The sequence below is a fragment of the Canis lupus genome, chromosome 29, assembly GCF_003254725.2.
Source record: "Canis lupus dingo isolate Sandy chromosome 29, ASM325472v2, whole genome shotgun sequence".
In the NCBI taxonomy this organism is placed as follows: Eukaryota; Metazoa; Chordata; class Mammalia; order Carnivora; family Canidae; genus Canis; species Canis lupus.
In genome coordinates this window covers 31289475-31302246 of record NC_064271.1, presented here as the reverse complement: position 1 = coordinate 31302246, position 12772 = coordinate 31289475, and the positions used below count along the sequence as shown (strand labels likewise).

The following is a 12772-nucleotide window of genomic DNA, read 5'->3' as shown; positions in this document are numbered from 1 at the left end:
ACTTTGTGAAGCAGGTCATACAACTTATGCTGAAGGAAAAAAAATCATATTTGTTACAATCATTTCCAGATATGAAGTATTTGTACCATGAAAATAACTGTCTCTGTAAAGTGAAGTTATAAATCATCTCATGATAAATTATTTCCCGTTACTCTACCTTGCACAGATGCTAACACTTCAATCATTCTTTCTCTATAAATGCTGTTTTGTTTCCAATATTAATGCAAACGCAGAGTTAATGTTTCATAATCTCACCCCATGGATATAAACATCCTTTCTCTGCTGACTTCACAGTCATGTTAAAAAACACTCTTGCTTCAATCACACTTTCCTCTGATAGTAAATTGCTTGCTGCAAACATCTTAGCCAAAGCGGATCAATTTTATTTGCTTTTGTTTCTCATTAACACAGTTCAATAAATAAATTATTCATTATAAAGTTTAACACCCAATTATTGTACACAAATGTAATACAGAAGATGTTTGCAAACTTCTCCTGTAAGGGCACAGATAGTCTAAATTTCGGGCTTTGTGGGCCATTTGATATTTGTTTCAACTACTCAATTATGCCACCAAAGGTTAAAAGCAGCCCTGGATAATATGCAAATGAATTAGCATGGCTGTGTTCCGATAAAACTTTATTTATAAAAACTGGTGGCAGGCCAGATTTGACCTGTGAGCCATAGTTTGTTGACCCCTGCCCTACATAAAAGGCTGAGAAATAATTTCACACTTTAAAGATCTTTTCGTATTAACTAACCACCAGTTACAGAGTGTATTTATTATATATCAAAGATTCAGCCAAAGTAGAAGTGCAATGAAGCTCAACTTGACTTCTGTAAATGTATCCAAAGAATTCCACTGAAGTGTACTTGTCTCAGTTTTCTTATTATTATCCCATAATCCAGGAGGCTACTAAGGGTAGAGAGTGGGAGCAATATACCAGGGTGCAGACCATTCCAACCAGTGCCAGTGAACAATAACTTTCCTGAAAAAATTTTTCGTCTAAGTTCCAAACAACTGCTTTGGTTATTTTTGAATTTTAATGTTTTATCATTTCAAATAGTCATGTTTTATAATTTGTCCTTAAAAACAAACAAAAAATCCATTGTATTCTACATTGATTTAAATAGTTTTGTTAAACAGCCTCTGAGACACCCATAGGTCTTCAAGAGAGTTCATTTCCATTTGTGACATTTTAGATCATTTGAACCCACTTTAGGCACAGTTTGTATCTCTAACCATTGTGATACTACATATCCCTGCATTTAAACAGTAGGAAGAATGATATGGATACAGAAATAAACCAAATGGGAGTTACTTCACCTCTGTCATTCAATTAACCATTAACTCCTTGCTCTTTTTATGCATTTGTACATTTTTTGGAGTTTATTGTGAAAACTTTTATGCATCTGTTTCATATTTAGTCTCATGTTAAGAATTTCTTCTCTTTTTGTGTATATCTTTTGTTTTATGTGAAACTTCTTGAAATCAAAACCAGTAAAACTGTTCTTTCACCAAATATGAGCATAGGTAGACCAAGGAATACATTTATATTGTCTACTGAGCATGAATATATAAAGAAAATTAATTTGGATGGTCATTGAAAATTTGTAGAAGTTAAAACTAGAAAACAGAATGTTATTAATTATTGATGTAACTAAAATGTTGGCATGTTTCTTTTCTTTAATGTATTAATACAATTTAGAAGTAATGCTTTTTTGTACTGAACACTTGTCTTATTTTTTCAAATCTTTATATATACTGGCCTGATAAACCTATGTATATACATGTATACATATATGTACTGCACACACAAGAAGTTCAATAATAGAAAAATGTCACTGTTTTGGTTTCTTTTTTGGCCATTATGATTACTGGTTTCATTTCATGATTATTATAAAGCATGTTTTGTTGAACAGTCAAGAGGGAAGTCTTAATACTCCACTCTGTGTGTCAAATATACTAGGTACGCTACTGGCATACACTGGAACATAAAGAATTAGGGGACAGATTATGTGGGGCTCTGTAAGCCACTGTCAGAATTTTGACTCTCATTCAGAAAAAAAAAGGAAGCCTTTTTTTTTTTTTAAATTAGAGGAGTGGCATGATATAACTTACATAATAAAATTAACACGCTGGAAGCTTTCTTGAGAATGCTTTCTAATGGCTTACCAGGGAATAAGCACGGATGAATGGAGACTGAATAGGAAGCTACTGCAAAAATACAGACAGTACATAATGGTGGCTTGGGAAGAGTAAAACAAAGAAAGCTGTGACAGCAGGATTTATTTGGATACATTTTTTAAAAGATTTATTTATTTGTAGGGGGGGGAGCAGCGGGAGAATAGCAGATCCCCACTGAGCTCACAGCCAGCAGTGGGACCCCAGGACTCTGACATCATGATCTGAGCCGAAATCAAGAGTTGGCCGCTTAACAGACTGAGCTATCCCAGTGCCCCATTCTGGATACATTTTGAAGCTAAACCCATTTAATATCCTGGGAGGTTTGGGATCTCAGATGAGAAAGAAAAATGAGAAAAACTCCAAAGTTTTGTCCTGAATAATTTGTAAGAATTGGATTGTCATTAACTGAGATGATGGACTATAAAAGGAACAACACCGGTAAAAAGATCAGAAATTCAGATTTGGATGCATCGAGTAAGAAATGTCTACTCACCACTCAAGTAGTGATGTCAAGTGGGTAGTTTAATATACGAGTTTGGAGTATGGGAGAGAAGTCTGGATTGCATATAAAAATGCAATGGTTCCTAGAGTATAGAGAAAAATGAAATGCATCAGACTAAATGAGATTACCAACAGAGTATATAGATGAGGATGAAACTCTTAAGCACCCCAACATTAGGAAGTTAGGACAAGACGATAAATCAGCAAAGATGGGGGCAGCTGGTGGCTCAGTGGTTGAGCAACTGCCTTTGGCTCAGGTCATGGTCCCAGGGTGCTGGGATCGAGTCCCACATTGGGCTCCTTGCAGGGAGCCTGCTTCTTTCTCCCTCTTCCTATCTCTCTGCCTCTCTTTCTGTGTCTCTCATGAAGCTACTTGAAGAATTTTGCCAAGAGTAAGGCATTGTCAGAAAAAAGGTTGGTGCAGTGTATGTCTGTGTGTGTGTTTGTGTGTATGTATTCAAAATATGCACTCAAAAACACCAGCCATTGTTAGTCATAATTATAACATTGTCATATTTTAAGATAGATTGACTGGCCTATCCAATTCACACATCATTGATGAAACTAGTTAAAAAACTAGTTCATTTGCTTCGTTGGGGCTCACCATGCTCCAAAATAACACTCACATATCACTTTAAATTATTGTTGATAATTAGGTTTTAATTGGTTTCATAATTTTGTTCCCATCTAATGAATAAACATGTTTGGGACTTTTATCGCTGCAGAATAAAAGAAATATCATGTATATAAAAATTTAAATATAATTTGAGTCAATCCTACAGATTGGCAAGATATTTCTTTCCTTTTTAAGTGCTCTGTTCATTATTCATGTTGAAGAGAAACAGTTCTACTAGACTACTCATCATTCCCTGTACACACCCTGACATTTCACACCTCCCTGCCTTGGCTTATGTTCTTTCCCTTGCCTGGTATCCTTCCACTTGATGAGTTCTTTCTCCTCTGAATAGCACATCCAGAATTATTAACTTCCTCTTCGGTTATCCTATAGCATTTTAAATATCTCTGCATTAAGCTGCAGTAGTAATTTACACGATTGTATTCTATTTAATTGTTTATATACAGAATTTACTTTACCTTCTAGAACTCTAAGAAGATTGAAACCTTGTCTGTCCTTGTTACAGCTTCCTTATTCCTGGCAGAGTAGGCGCTCAATAGTATTTCTTAAATGAATGAGTTTACTGGATGACCCTTTCTTCTTGATTTCTAAGGTGCTATTTCAAGAAAACCTGTCTACTCAATGAAAGTTTTTCTGGAAGGAGAAGCTGCATTCAGCAAGTGCCAATTTAAGAACAGATCTTAGGGATCCCTGGGTGGCACAGCGGTTTAGCGCCTGCCTTTGGCCCAGGGCGCGATCCTGGAGACCCAGGATCGATTCCCACGTCGGGCTCCCGGTGCATGGAGCCTGCTTCTCTCTGCCTGTGTCTCTGCCTCTCTTTCTCTCTCTGTGACTATCATAAATAAATAAAAATTTAAAAAAATATTTAAAAAAATAAGAACAGATCTTAATTTAAGAAATATTAAGGTGGAAAAATTATTTTATTTACGTCTCTGAATTGATGTAATTCAGTAATGCCTATTCAAAAGGCAATCTATACATTAAGACAGAAACAGAAAACACATTAAATGAATGAATAAAAGAATGTATGAAATATTTCACGGTAAAACTGTATATTTTATCTTGGAAAATGACACTGCATATAAAAACGGCAGGCTCTTGTTCAGAAATGGCTTTAATTCCAACCCTGTCTGTTTTTCCTCTTAACAATTTTGAAAAAAATAATAGCTTCTATCCTTCTGTTCTTCGTAGGTGATAACTGCCCTCCCAATTAATCATCTCATCCTTTTTCATCAATTATTACATTCCCCACTCTCAAGTTGATGATGTCCTTGCGTGGTTACATACAAGCAGAATTAAGCTTAAGGACAAAGGAACATTATTTAAGCGATTTGCAATCGCTTTTTAAAAATTTTGTGTTATTATTAAATAGAGAGCAGAGGACTATTAAGGGGACATCAAAGTGTTCAGAAAATTTGCATCCTAAGAAAGTCATCAATCAGTTATAGCATCATGGCCTGACTGATCACAAGCACTCAGAGGTCTTGAGTGACTTCATAGGGTCTATCTACACTGCAGTGGCAACTAATACTCTACATCCCAAGAAGAAGATGAAAGGAAAAAGTGATATACCAATGCCAGTGTTTCAAAATCTGATCTCTAATCCGCAGAGCAAAAATTTTAAGGTCTACCCTTTTAGAGTATTAACATAGCAACATACCATGTCATGAAGGGTATAAATTAAAGGTAAATAAATTCACATTTAGAGGTAACACTGAAATCAGCAATTGGGAATTGGAACAAATAACTTTATCCTTATTTTAAATGCTCAATCTCTATGGATACTAAATTTCATATTGATTTTATTTCAATTCTCTGGTTTATGTTTTCTCAAGATCTTTTAAAACTATACTGTACAGTAAAGAATTACAAAACTACCATCATTTTACATAAGAAGGTTTAGACACAATACAAAAGATAATATATTAAATATCATATCAATCTAAGCACAAAATCTAAAGGGCTATGTTCACTGGGAAAAAATCTGCTTAGGACTTTTATTTATAAATAGTGAATCAGTGACTTACAAGGGTGTCATTATTTCTGATAAAAGTGCAAATGCTATTAAACAAATGCCATGGCACACCAAATTATTTAGTTATAATGCAATTCTTTTCATCATGAGTGCTTTAGTGGAGATCATTTTATATCTACAAAAATGAAGATGAAACAGACACAGAGTTCTCTACAGCAATTTTAAAAATAAAAGCAAGTGCTGTGAAACACTATTGAAAATATATTCCTTGACATGCACAGCTCTTTGTTGTACAATGTCTATGTTCTGTGGGTCTCTTTTCATGACGTGTTCAGCTCTTTGAGTATAGCAATTACAGGCTGATGGAGATTTTTAAGGTTGCTAAACTTGAATGGAACTTAAGAGCGGCTACTTGGTGCTGAAGAGTACAGATAAGAAAGTTCAATCATTTACTAGTAAAAAACAAATCTCTTCTTTGATAATAAATGAGCATACAACAAAGTCACAGAGTAACACTGGTTGTGCTCAATAGTCATTATAACCACCCCAGCAAAGCGCTTTTACTACAGACCATAGGACTGAAGATAGAAATAATTTTGTTACACAGGATTTTTTTTTCAAAAATGTTATCTACTATGGAATAGTAAGTATCTTATCCTCATTTGGAAAATTTTAAAAAGGAAAAAAAGATTTATTCTTTTGTTCTCAGTGATTCAATTTATCTATTGTTTTTTAACTTTGTGATTTTGTTAATTTCAGGGCTTAAGTACTAAAGTAAAAGCATAAGCATATATGAACTAAAGAAAATCCACTAAGGAGTGACTTTACAAATTTCCCCTAAAAAGTTTTGGATATAAGTTTCTAGAGCAATATTAGAACATAGTTCTGTTTTTAAAATTTCAGGTTTTTTTTTCTTTAAATTAGGTCTTATTAACCTACATTAAAATTAGCACATAAATATTCAATATTTTGTGGGTTGACAATTGCATACATTTATACAACAGTGTTCAAGTAAGATACAGGGCATTTCTAACACCCTACAATATTCTTTTGCCTTTTAACAATGGAAACTTCAAAGAGACTGGATTGTGACCAATATATGGATTCTCAATGGTGAAGTATAAGATTCTTCCATGAAGTGTATCTTAGAAAACAAGTAAGACTAGATTCTGGTCCTTCTTACCTTTGTTAGGGTCTATACTTTAGCCAACATTAAATGTTTGCTTACTCCATTTAGGGAATAACAAAGCAGTCGTTGAGTAGACCACTGCTTCTTTAAATCAAAGTAGACCATTGACTCTTTACATCCAAGCAACAGTTTTATTTAATACACTCATTTTGTTAATAATATATATTTAATATATATTTAGGCATAGATTTTAAGTCCTAGAGTCACCATTTCGGCTAATGCATGCAGGTATTTACTATGAATTTTTTTAAAAAGTAAACTAGAAATTATCTAAGGATATCTAATTGTGTATATATATATATATGTTTCAAATTCAAGTATTAATAAATTTAACTAATAACATAGTGCCAAATTCAGGTTCTTAAAATTTGTCTTTAAATTAAGCATATTTTTAATGAGAACCTGAAAATTTGCAAATGTATTAATAACCTAACTTGAATATCACTGGAAATCTAGATTAACTGAATTATGCTCAGGTATGTATCTATATTTATTTATGGAGGTCACTGACTTTAATTTTTTATTCAGTTTATTTGAAGAAAAACAAAAAACCCAGTTCATTTATTTCTTTTCTTGTCAAGTCTCAAATTCCACTGACCTTTTCTTTTTTTTTTTTTCAGTGCATACATTTTTTTTTTAAGCTGAATATAGCTAACATGCATGTGATATTACTTTCAGGTTTACAACACAGTGATTTAACTTCTCTATATGTTATGCTATGCTCACCAGAATTATAACTATCATAAATACTGTCACCACCATACTTCTACAGTCTCATTTATTATATTCTCTATACTGTGCCTTTTATTCCCATGATTTACTGATTTCAAAACTGAAAGATTGTATCTCCTGTAGCTTCCCTTCATCTGTCTTGCCCATCTCTCAATCCCCTTCCCTCTGGCAGTCATCATTTTGTTCTATGGATTTATAGGTCTGATTCTGCTTTTTGTTTATTAAATTGCTTTGTTTTAGATTCCACATATAAATGAAATTATATGATATCTGTCTTCTTCTGACTTATTTCACTTAGCGTATCTTCTAGGTCCATTCATGTTGCTGCAAATGGCAAGATCTTAAGAAATAAGACTAGACTCTGGTCCTTCTTATTAGACCTTTATTATGTCTATACTTTAGTCAACATTAAATATTTGTTTACTCCATATAGGGAATATGCATGCACATGTATCACTTCTTTTCTGTCTATTCATCAGTGAATGCATATTTAGGGTGCTTTAGTAGCTTGGCTACTACTACTACTCAATAGTAGTAGTACTGGATCATATGACATTTATATTATTTAAATATTGAGGAACTTCCATGTTCTCAATAGGCCTTATACCAATTTATGTTCCCATCAACGGTGCAGAGAGTTTTTTTTCCCATAGCCTCACCAACACTTGTTATTTCTTCAGACAATCTTTTTAACTTCAGATTTCATGAATTATTTCTAGGTCATCATACAAATGGAATGTAATATGAACTCTTTGCTGTCTAGATTCTTATGCTTTGCATAAAGTCTATTAAATGTATCCATGCTGGTACATGTACCAGTATTTCCTTTCTTTCTTTCCTCCTTTTTTTTTTTTTTTTTCCTTTAGGAGAGAGTACATAAAAGTGGTAGGGGCTGGGGCAGAAGGAGAGAGAGAGAATTTTAAGCAGGCTCCATGTCCAACATGGACCCTCAGATCCTGAGATCTCAGACCCGGGATCATGACCTGAGCTGAAATCAAGTCAGACACTGAACTGACTGAGCCATCCATGTACCCCTCCTTTCTTTTTTTATTGCTGAAGATTTTGTAGTATGAATATTCACTATTTTTATCCATTCACTTTCCACCCATTCTTTTGTAGACATATAGTTGGATCGCTTCCACATTTGGCTTATTATAATTTGGATTTCTGTGAGCTTTGATGAAAATATCTTTATGATAAAATTAAGAGCGGAAATAGAAGAGAACATCCTGAATCTAATAAAGGGAACCTAAGAAAAACCTACAGTTTATATCATACATAGTTGTAAAATATCAATCCTCATTCCCTTATGAGAAAAGAAACCCTCCAAATAAATAAGTCTTATATTATCACGTCTATTTCAACACTGGAATTTTTAGCCAGTGCAATACTCTAAGGGAAAAAAAAAAGAGGCATAAAGATTGGAAAGCAAAAAGTAAAATGGTCATTAATCAGAGACAACATCATTGTTTATGGAAAATATCCTTATGAATGTTACAAAAAATCTAGAAAACTAATACTTCAATTTTGTAGTGTTACAGGATGAAGGTCAACATACAAAAACCAGTATAATTCTATGTAATCTAATTAACAATTGAAAAATTAGATTTAGAAAAACACAATTTACAACAGCATCTTTCCTTCTTTTTTAAAACCACTCTATTGAGGTATAATTGATACAAAAATATGTACATATTTAACGTATATAATGAGTTTGGAGATAAGTGTAATGAATAGGGAGGGTAAGAAGAAACTTTCATAGGTGATGGAATGTTTATGGCACAAATAATCTCTTACACATAGTTTGTTCTCAGGTTCTAATTGTCCTTGCTCTGGCCAAGACTACAGCGCTTGCTGTTGGCACAATGAACTCCATATTGCTGCTCTTTGTAATAGTTGGTGCATATTCTGTAGCAAATATGCTCAGAGATCTGTAAACCCAGATGACATTAAACATTATACTAATATGGGGGTGCCTGGGTGGCTCAGTCAGTTAAGCATCCGACTCTTGATTTCGGCACAGGTCGTGATCTCAAGGTTGTGAGACTGATGTCCAAGTTCGGCTCTGCACTGGGTATGGAGCATGTTTGAGATTGTCTTCTCTCTCTCTCTCTCTCCCTCTCTCCTTCTGCTCCCCACCCCCACTCACTCTCTCTAAAAACAAAAACATTATACTAATGTAAAAAACATTAAGGGAATATGGAAATATTCAACTTACTTTAAACCTTTTTCCCTGACCACTTTTATTTTACTACCTCCTCGCTTTATAAGGCCATCCATCAGTTGCAGAGGAAACTAATTACAACCAAGATTATTAAATCTACCTTGGGCACACTTTCCTGGTTGTGTTTTATTGCTCAGATTCAGCAATCTGTAGGGATATAAAAGTCATTTCTATTACTGATCCTTCTGCCTTCTAGTAGGGTCTCCAGAAAATGGCTTCTCTTTTAAGACCAGTAAGAACTCCAACACTCTCTTTCTGTGTTGAACCCCCAGCCTATCACTATTTTTCTTTACTTTCTTCTCCCCATACCCTCTTTTTTTTTTACCCCATACCCTCTTAACTTATTTGCCTACATCCTCCAAAATTCCCTGTACATTTTTTTACAGAGTAATTTCTCCTACAAGCTTTTAAGTTGTTTTTCTTCCTCCATCCAATTTAGGATGTGCACACAAGTCCTTAATTACAAAGCCAAAGGCAATCGTTAAGGTGCATTCCTAAACAAAGACAGTTGTCTTCCTAAGGGAATCCTGAAGATAGATCTTGAAGTAAGCATTTTTTTCCCTCACTGAGACAAGATCATTATAAGCACAAATGTACAGTCAAACTCAAGATCATTAACCCATTTTAATTTCCTTTTGATAATGACAATGAGTCATAGTCATAAGCTACATACATATATATATAAAGTGCATCTTTCTCTTTTATCTTTTCCAGCTATTCATAATGTTCCAAATTTGAACTATATATGAGATGGGTATCTCTTGGACAGATTAGAATAATGTTATTGTTTATATAGCTTTAAATATAATTAATAATCGAAGCCTATTTATTTGACAATAATAAATGCAAGTGGTCAAGAGTTAGGCACCACTGATCTATTAGTTCATATGTGCTAGACAATTAAATTAGAAAACATTGTTAATATTGCAAGCAGGATGTATTATAGGCACTCAGGAAGTATCTGTGAATTAATTGATATCAATTCCTTTGGAAACAAAAATGGTTCCCAGTATGTGCACACTCTTGTACTCACCTTGTCTTTCTCTCTTTTCAATAAGATTAGTTCATAATGTTATCATGCATGAGTATGCATTTTTCAAATCAGCTTTGAATTCCAAATCTCAGGATGCAAGTTCCAACTTCAATCAAATTTTCTCTATAACAACTGCTGGACATTAAATGATGCCCTGATGATCTGAAGTGCTTAATATTTTCAAACCCGTGGCAAATTCTATAACCTATTCTGAAAAGACTGGCTCAAATGGAAAACAGCTAGATTGTTATTCAGAGAATACTTGAGGATTATAATAACCTTGTTTTTAATGTCTAGAAATCAGACTTGGGAGGTGGGGGCAACAGTACAAGCAGTAACCAAATATTCTAAAAAGAGTAAGTGGACTTCATGCTGCACTACATATCTTCTCTCATACAGGAATAACTAATTATACCAACAATATACTTATCATATAGGAATAACTAATTATACCAACAATATGCTAGTTTCCAGAACAAAGACACCAAAAACTGTCAACTGACTGACCATCTTAAAGATGTTAAATAAGATGATTTGAAAACATCTACATTTATTATTTCTCAAAGTGAAACTAATCCTTATTTTTTGAATGTCAGGCTCTATGAATCCTAAACACAGCTTCCAGTCATTCTAGGAAAATAAACTTGTACCTGTATTGTGGTTAATAAAACGATTGGCCCATACTTTGCTTTTAATATGTAAATGTTTATGCTATATTGTCTTTGATTACAGTGTCTAACGGAGGAAGCATGAGGCATTGATGTCTGTGTTCAAAACAGGATACTCATTTTAAGCATCCAGTCATCATGTAACTTTGGTATATAATGATAATGGACAGTCCAGATCTTTGGAAAAAGGATGGTATACATAATTGGGGGTAGTTTGGGAGAGTTTAATAAGGGATTATTTGCAAAGGGTGTAAGATTAAGATGGAATCTATGAGAGATGTGCAGAGCCCTATGTGAAGTATCTGAAGGGACAAAGGGAGGCCTTGGTAACAGCCTGCAGAGAATACCTGAAGGAGAGAGCCCCAGGGCAGAAAATGAGCCAGAGAGAGAGAGAGAGAGAGAGCATGAGAGAGTCCCAAGACTGGCCTGAACAAACAGGTATGTGATCACTTTAATTAGAGAACTCATTAAAGTAGATCTAGAGCTTTTCAAAATTACAGAGGAACAGTTTATATCCCCAAGAATTCTGATTTGTCTTAAGGGTAAGGCCTAGCATTTGTAACTTTTAAAGCAAAAATAGAGATGATTCTGACATGTAGAAACTATTGATAAGACTTCTTAGCATTCTTGCTTGTGCAGAAAGTGATTATCATAGAAAAGTGGATATTATACTTATTTTCATTTAGACATGTAATTAGATTTCCTTTTCTGTTCTCCTATGTCACTCACTTGCTTCCCTGTCTGTCAGAGCACATGTTATACTGCTTTGTATTTTTAATTTATTCATCACTGCCTTTCCTCCATTTGGCAATAATTTTTCACTATTGGGGACAATCTTTTTACCACTTTAATCAAGATGCATCTACAGTCTTAGTTCTGAGTGTACACAGAGGTAGATTTTGTTAAGGAAGTGACGCACATATCCACATATACAAAACTCTTGGGTTTCTATATCAAATTTATAATCAACAACATTAATATACATTCTGTATGACAAAGGCTTTAACCAACAATTGTTCACCAAGACTTCGTGCTTGAAAAAGTGAGAAGGGAGTCTCAAAATAGGGGGAAAAAAGAAATGTTTTATCTGTGAGATTTGTTAAAAGTTTAACAAACATTTTAGCTGGAAACGATAAAAAATTAATCAGAATTATTCCTCATCTGTGAAAAAAAAAGGAGTTTCAATTCTGATATTCTTATACTGGAAAGAAATACGGTCTTTGCTCTGAGAATCAAGATGAAATGTAAAAATCACTTTCTGTGAAGCTGTAATCCAATTCTTTCACTGAAATTCAACTTTCAAAAACTGCTTAGTATTTTTGTCATTGCATAAAGTGATTATGCCAGGAAACTAGAGATCCCCTTTATTAAATTTAGACATATAGAGAAAGTGCTTATGCTGAGAAAGACACAGGGGTAGATGCTAAAGGAGATACATGGTCTTCCAACTCTTAAAATGTGTTTTTTTTTTTTTTTTTTTTTAAAACTAAGCTACATGAATGATGTAAAGGAATAGAAGGCCATGTGTGAGTTAGTTAAAATGACAAATATGGCCATCATGCAGGCAATAAGAACAGAAAGAATTGGGGCTTTTCATCAAGAAAATAAAGCATGAGTACAGTTTGTA

At 33.8% G+C, this 12772-nt stretch overlaps 1 protein-coding gene across 14 annotated transcripts in view; it reads right to left on the bottom strand.

The window, feature by feature from the left end:
* The window catches only part of RALYL (RALY RNA binding protein like), a 712238-nt gene that overhangs the window by 419351 nt on the left and 280115 nt on the right, over positions 1 to 12772 (bottom strand). For 3 of the 14 annotated variants that reach the window (XM_025433659.3, XM_025433657.3, XM_025433658.3), the window contains one exon: positions 2680 to 2770. The exons of the other annotated variants lie outside the window; for them this stretch is intronic. The gene's annotated coding sequence lies outside the window, so the exon portion shown is untranslated. The remainder of the gene's footprint in view (positions 1 to 2679; positions 2771 to 12772) is intronic. 14 annotated transcript variants of the gene reach the window in all.